A 7708-nucleotide genomic window follows, 5' to 3' on the forward strand; every position below is an offset into this window, starting at 1 on the left:
TGTGACTTTAATGTGCCTACTTCTCTTGCAAGACATTTGCCAAGGTTCTAAACTGAATTCTGGAAAAAAACAGGTAACAAATTCTATTATCTGTTTAAGAAATGAATTCTTTGCATTTGCAGAAGAAAGAATGGATGACAAAACTTTGCATCCTTCAAATGAAGATGAAGTGGCCAGGTGCGGTGGCTCATGCCTGTAATCCCAACACTTCGGGAGGCCGAGGTGGGCAGATCATCTGAGGTAAGGAGTTCGAGACCAGCCTGCCCAACATGAAGAAACCCTATCTCTACTAAAAATACCCAAAAAATAGCTAGGCATGGCGGCAGCTGCCTGTAATCCCAGCAACTCAGAAGGCTGTGGCAGGGAGAATTGCTTGAACCTGGGAGGCAGAGGTGGCAGTGAGCCGAGATCACACCACTACATTCCAGTCTGGGCAATACAGCAAGACTCCATCTCAAAAAAAAAAAAAAAAAAAAAAATGAAGTATGCAAAGAAGAAAGAGCTTTTACTTACTTGCATGAAGTACTGAAGATGTGACCTCAATTTCACTTGCTGCTTGATCAGACTGAAAGGCTGAGTGAGATATTGTTGGTGCCAAGCTCACTAGCACTATTAAATCTCTCTAGGCTCTGGCTATGCATGGAGCTGGCACTGGTGTCATCACCTCCATGATGTAGATCTTGCTCATCAAACACTGCAACCAGCTAGAAATGAAACATAAATGTGCATTTATAAATAAAGACATTTAAATTACTACCAAAAAATTATACTACTTTGACATAAGTCTTACAGTGGGAAAATATCTGAGTGACCCCAAAATGTTAAGTTTTAAGAAGCAAAACCTCGGCTGGGTGTGGTGGCTCATGCCTGTAATCCCAGCACTCTGGGAGGGCGAAGTGGGCAGATCACCTGAAGTCAGAAGTTCGAGACCAGCCTGGCCAACATGGTGAAATCCCGTCTCTACTAAAAATACAAAAATTAGCCGGGTGTGGTGGCACACGCCTGTAGTCCCAGCTACTTGGGGAAAGTGAGGCAGGAGAATTGCTTGAACCTGGGAGGTGGAGGTTGCAGTGAGTGGAGATCACGCCAATGCACTCCAGTCAGGGCAACAGCGTGAGACTCTGTCTCGAAAAAAAAAGAAAAGAAAAAAAAGAAAACCCTCAAAAAGACAGTGTTTCTGTTAACGTTGATGCTTTACTTTTACATTTCTGAAGTGAATATTTTATAGACAAAATTCCATGGCTGAAAAATAATGAAAATGCTTGCTATCACAGCATGCTAAGATGAAAGTAAGTTTAAATATGTTCTAAAATATAGGCTATATTGTTAAGTGGAAAGAAAATTGCAAAATACAGAGCGAGAATGTGTGTGTATATATATATATATATATATACACACACACACACATGTGGTATAGGCTGAACTTCATATAATGAGAGGGGATATTAAAAATTATACATGTTATCTGCTCATTTGTGCATAAGACATCTAAAAAGGATAAAAGGGAATCTAATGAAATAGGCATCTAATAAAAGGAAATCTAATAACATGAGCACACAGAAAAAGGTGGAGAAGAACATAAGTAGCGTAAGTAACTCTGGAAAACTCTATTTTCATTGTTGAAAGCTAAAGACAAAAAAAAATGTCCCACAAATACTATCTTCTAATTAGTAAATTTATTTCTCAAGCATACAATTTCACAATTCTCAATCTACTATACACATGCATACACACACACACACACACACACACACACACACACACACACCAGGAACAAACAAGTGAACATATCTTGGAAAATAAAAGTCAATTTTCTCACTGTTAGGAGTTACAAAGAAGGAAAAGCTAGAATAAACTTGGTGGTGTTAGAATGGAATCAAAGGCCACAATAAGAACTCATGGTTTTTATAAGTAGGTAGGTAGGTACGCAGTCAGACAGGTATAGACAAATGTTAATGCATGTGTAAGTACACCAACGTACAGTTCCTAGCTCTGTCAATGGAGAGATCCTAGAGTAAATGACATTCCAATGCTAATGAGCACACCTAGTGCTCAGATCATGGTTTCTAGTACCATTCTCCAGTTAATGAACCAGGGCTCCCTAGAAAGAGGGTTAATTTCAGGGCTGAAGTCAGGGAAGATGTATGATAAGCCTGGAATGCTTTGTGATGCTAAAAATAAGGAAGAACTCACAAATGTTGACAGCACATCAAAAGGCAACAGGTGCCAACCTGAAGGGGTTCTCAATGGCCAGTGTTGAGTGCTGGGAGAAAAGCTGAGGGTTGGAAGAGAAGCTGAGGCAGGGCTTGGAACATGTCCAGGGTCCAGGATCTAAAATTCCTGGTAGCCTTTGGAATGTGTCTAGAATTGCTAACTCCTTGCTTCTAGCACTCCCTTTATCTCAAGTAGCCATATGTTTCAAAGAAAATGCTAAACCATCACAACTGTAGCTCATTCACTTGATACACCGCTTCCTTTCAACCTCCACATCCTCACCACCTGTTTCTTTGTTTGATCACCAATAAATAGGCTCCCAGAACTCGGGGCCTTTGCAGCCTCCACACTAGTGTTGGCCCCATGGTCCCACTTTCTCTCTTAACTTGTGTTTTCTCATTCCTTTGACTACGCCAGACTTCATAGCCCCCATGGGCCTGGTGTTGGGTCTGATCACCCCAACAGTTGACACAACCTGAAAACAAAATAAATAATATTAGCATTGGATCATAATCCAAAGAATGCACAAAACTGCCATGAGTCCATAATAATATAAATAATTGAATAAACAAGTGCTGTAGAAGCAACTGCTGTTTCCTACTAGAACATTCCAAATAAATACAGAAGGAATGATGGAAAGAAATCATCAGGCAACCTCTACCGTAATAACTGCTGTAGGTAAAAATCTACTCATGGGTCCTAGGATTAATGGGGGAGAATATGATATCAAACAGGATATTTGGATATCTCTAAATGTCTCCCCATAAGATACATTTCAGCTAAAAAGGGAAAAATACTTGGCAGCCACCACCGTACCAAGATTAACATCACCAGTAATGGCAACATCACATACCATCTGATAAAACGCACTGAGAAGTATGTAACATTACTTCTGTGGCATTCCTGCCACATGAATCATATATATTTCATAGACTGTACCTCCATTTGGGTTTGTCTGATGTTTCCTCATGATTAGATGGAAGGTTACTTCATGACAAAACATTCCACAAACCCAAATGGAAGTGCAGTCTACAAAATATTTACAAAATAAATATGATTTTAAAAAAGTATCAAGGTCACGAATGCAAAAGAAATAATGAGGAAATTATGCAAACTGGAGGAGCCTGAGGAAAAATGAGAACTACATGCACTGAGGACAGAAAATGGGTACCGGAGGGAGAATTCAGATGCGCTCTGAAGATTAGTTGACTGTACTGACTCAGTATGAGTTTTTCAGCTTTAATAATTGTTCCATGATTATGTTAAACATTAACATTAAGGATAGATGAAGGGTATGCAAAAATACTGTTAATATTATTTCAATTTTTCTGAAGTATACAATTATTTCAAATTGAAACATTTTAAAATAAAAATTGATTCTATTTCTTCTTATAACTAATACAGCTCTTAAAATATGAATGCACTTCCTAAAAATCCCAAAAAGAATAAGGTGTAAGGATCAACAATGACTGTCACCTTGGGATGTTCATCCTACAGCCCCATGCCTAAAGCAACTAACCTTAGAATTCTGAGGAAAGAACCATGGCTGAAGTCAAAATCAACCCCTTTTCTGCATCCAATCCAAGGACAAAAATATACATGTACAGAATTCAAATATCACACATAATTACAATCCTCATTTTATAAATAGTTTTGTCACTTGGAATAAATGCTATTTCCCATGAATATGTACATTTTACATATCATCAATCAATTTATGATACAACAAAGAGGGTCATAGAGACGTAAACAAACAAGAGGCTCACGACCCTACCAAGGTATAATATAAAATCACCTGATTAAATAATCTGGAAGGAAGGTAAGTGGTATCAAGAAATCAAAACAGGATGAATGGTTGAGCCACTCAAAGTTACAGGGAGCAAACTAAATGGGAAAATAAATCGTTAATAGTTACAAAAACTGGAAAGGTGCTTGTATGTATATGACAATGTATATGACAAATTGTCCATAAAATCAACTTGTTTATCTGACATTGGCTGGCAAAGATGTCCTGTACTAGTAACACAGACATTCCCCTAGATTAGGAGTCATCCAGCAAACTTTTCCCGAAAATGGCAAAATAGTAAACATGTTTGGATCTGTGGTCCACATCATCTGTTTCATACTCTACTCGACCATTGCAGGATGAGAGCAGCCACAGACAACACATAAACAAGTAAACAGGGTTATGTTTAAACAAAACTTTAAGTATAAAAGCAGTACTGATAGGGTTTTTGCATATGTTACTTTAATTATGACTTTAATTGCTTAAAGTATTTCCTGGAAACACCAAGTTGTTAATAAATGTTAGTTATTTTTGCTCGAGAAAGTTTCAAGAGATGGAAATTATCAACAGAGGAGTGTGAAAGTCATTGGGCGTTAAGCTAAGCCATACAAACTTTATCCCGAAAACCGTGGGGTGTCCTTGAATGCCCACGAGTTTAATTTCCATTTATTCTGCCTGAGGTTTTAAGGAGCATGCAAAAGGACTAGGAGGGTAAACACCCATAGCTCATTAGTCCAACAATGAAGAAATCACGAGGGCCTAGAGTAATGGAAAGGCAGTGAAGTGAAAAGAGAGTCAAAATGTGTAATTTTCCAAATGCAGAACTGAGGCATTTAAAAGGACTGTATGTGGTGGTTGGGTGCCATTACAAAGGAGGTGGATGAATTTTAGGCATGTAGGTTTGTGGTGCCAGTGGTTGGGCTGGGGACAAGCACATGGGGAAACATGGAAAAAAGAAGATGCATTCAGGTTTAGGGAAAAATATCACATGCTCAGTGTCCAATTCCTGTTAAACACCTGGAGATGGGAGTCCGTGGTGCAAAGGGAGTTCGAGATTAACTATACATGATTGGGTGATGCTGGCAAGCAGGGAGAGTTGAAGCCACGGATTTCATTAAGGATCCCAATCTGAATGTGGACCACACAAGGGAATCAGAACCAAAACGTGAATACAGCCAAGACTGCAGGTTTCTCTTCCCTTCCTCCAAACCCACTTTCAGAAGAATTTGAGAAGAATTGACTAAAGAATGTAAGTAACCTCCAGGAAACAGGGTTCTACAGAAGCTGGGGAAAGGCCAGTACATGGAAGAGAGATCAGTAGTACCTGCTCACTACAAGGAGGCGCCTCCAAATGTCAATGCCTATTTTCAACAAGTGGGACCCAAAGTGATTCACACCAGTGCTCTAAAATACACCTGACCCTTTTGACTCCCCACAGTCAAAAATCCGAGTTTAACTCTCGACTCCCCCAAAACATAACTCCTAGCGGCCTGCGGTTGAACGGAAGTCTTTGTCACTGATAACACAAACAGTTAAGACCTATTTTGCCTGTTGTTCACATTATACACTGAATACGCTGCTCCCAGCGGAGGCCGAGACTCTTGCCCAGGCGCCTCCCTCTCAGCCCCCCTCCAGCCTCCCCAGACTCACCCTCAGCAGGGCCACCTTCTCCTCATTTCAGTCTGGGGCCACATTCTCCAAGCCTGAGGGACATGGCAGGAGGCAAAGCCAAAGGCGACGTGGCTACAAAGCCGTCTCCCGCCTGCACCCACAGCTTCCGATTCCGGTAGGGGCGCTGGCTCCTGTCCCTCCCCCAGCATCTATACCCTGGTTCTGATAGGACGAGAAGGAACCTTTCAGCCAGCCCTGATTGGGTCATATTATCCAATCAGANGACCCTCCCCGAGCCCCATCCCAGATCCAGCCAGGACCGCTGTGATGCACATGGGCTTCTCCAGAGTCCATTTTCTTCTTGAATCCGGGGCGCAGTGCGGCTTGAACCCAGCCACCGACCTCCTCCTCGCCCTCTCAGAGCCCGCTGGGAGGAGGGGGCGCTGGAGGAGCCCGGGTCGGAGAGGAGCCCTCCCCTTCTCTCCTCCGTGGAAGCCCTGAAGCCTCCGTTTCCTCCGGGACTGGGGTCCGGGGCCTCCTGCCCGACCCGCGGTGAGAAAGCGAGCCCAGATCAGGACCCGGTGAGAGGGCGCTGGAACCCGGGAGCGGCAGGAGCCTTGAGGAGCAGCCAGGGAAGAGAAGGGGGTCACCTTCGGCCCCGGCCCCGGGTCCCCCACTGCCAGGCCTCTGTCACCTCCTGGGGGTCCTGCCCGTTGGGGTCCCACTCTCCCGGCTGCCTGTGGGTATCTCATCTGAAACTGGAAATAACCCTCTTCAAAGTACGGCTTAGCAAATATTTATTCGCCCATGCACCCCCCTTTTTTTCTTCATAGTGTTCTTTTTGTCTTGGGTCATTTGTGGTTTTCCTATATTGATGTGAAACATTTTTAAAGACACTATAGAGATTAGTCCTTTATTGGTTCATTTCTATTGTAGGTTGTTGTTTCCTACTCTGGTCTTTGTTGTTTAATTTCATTTTTAATTTCTTGCTTGGTTTCATTCATGTAACAATGTTTTTCTTAGAATATTTGTATCTGTATTTGTGAAACAGAGCATCTATGATTTCTAGGTTTTTTATTGTCTGATCAGATTGTGTATTAGTGTAATGCTGGCTTCACAAAACAAATCGAAAACTATCCCTTTCTTCTTTCTCTTTAAGAGAGTGAGCAGTGTCAATATTTTTTTCTTCCTTAAATATTTGGAACATTTTCAAAGTCTGATCCTGGTGTTTTCCTTGTGGAGCATTATTGTTTGTTGACTTGTTGGATTTTTTAAAATAGTTAATTACTTTTGTTTACTATATATAGGAGTGTTCTTATTTTATGCTTTTTTTGTGCCAGTTTTAGTAAGTTGGGTTTTCAGCATCTATTGCGATCTCTGTTGTCAGACGTTCGATCATATGTATTTCACAAAATTCTCTGATTATCTTGTTATAATACTGTTATGTAGAGTTGTTCTTTTGATTCTGATACTGGTCACTTGTGTTCTTTAATCTTTTTTCCTTGATCAGTTTTGCCTGCACTCTCCCTGAATGCTGGAGACCGGAGGCAGTGAGGCAGCAACAGCGCGAGGTGACTTTGAAGCAGCCTCATACAGCGACCTCGCCTTCTGCTGTGCCTCCTCCCAGAGCCCAAGAAGCCCGGAACCTGTGGCGTCCGGCTCTGAAAGGAGGAGAGGGCAAACCAGCCGAGGGTGAGTCCGGTAGTCTGGGATGCCTTTGGCGGAGGAAGGACAGGCAGGAGTCTCGGCCTCCCGGGGAGAATTTCACAAAATTCTCTGATTATCTTGTTATAATACTGTTGTTGTTATAAGGCTGTTGTTTTGATTCTGATACTGGTCATTTGTGTTCTTTAATCTTTTTTCCTTAATCAGTTTTGCTAGTGGTGTATTAACTATATTATTTATAAAAAACAACTTTTAGCCTTGGTTTATTTCTGTTGTTTTTTTTTCCCATTTCATTGATGTTTGTTATTTTTATTATTATCTTCATTCTGTATTATTTGCACTTGATTTTTCTTTCTTGATTCTTGAGAACGAAGTTGAAGTGCCGGGTGTGTTGGCTCATGCCTGTAATCCCAACACTTTGGGAAAGGCCAA

The 7708-nt window shown here is 41.5% G+C and overlaps 1 long non-coding RNA gene across 1 annotated transcript; it reads right to left on the reverse strand.

Moving 5' to 3' along the window:
• Positions 1-519: 519 nt before the first annotated feature.
• Positions 520-5774, reverse strand: LOC108518255 (uncharacterized). Its single transcript, XR_001882332.1, has 3 exons — positions 5651-5774; positions 2601-2689; positions 520-704 (listed from the first exon to the last, which is right to left on the reverse strand). It is a non-coding gene; the product is annotated as an uncharacterized LOC108518255 (long non-coding RNA).
• Between the last annotated feature and the right edge of the window lie 1934 nt (positions 5775-7708).

The sequence above is a fragment of the Rhinopithecus bieti genome, unplaced genomic scaffold (assembly GCF_001698545.2).
Source record: "Rhinopithecus bieti isolate Rb0 unplaced genomic scaffold, ASM169854v2 scaffold_45174, whole genome shotgun sequence".
In the NCBI taxonomy this organism is placed as follows: Eukaryota; Metazoa; Chordata; class Mammalia; order Primates; family Cercopithecidae; genus Rhinopithecus; species Rhinopithecus bieti.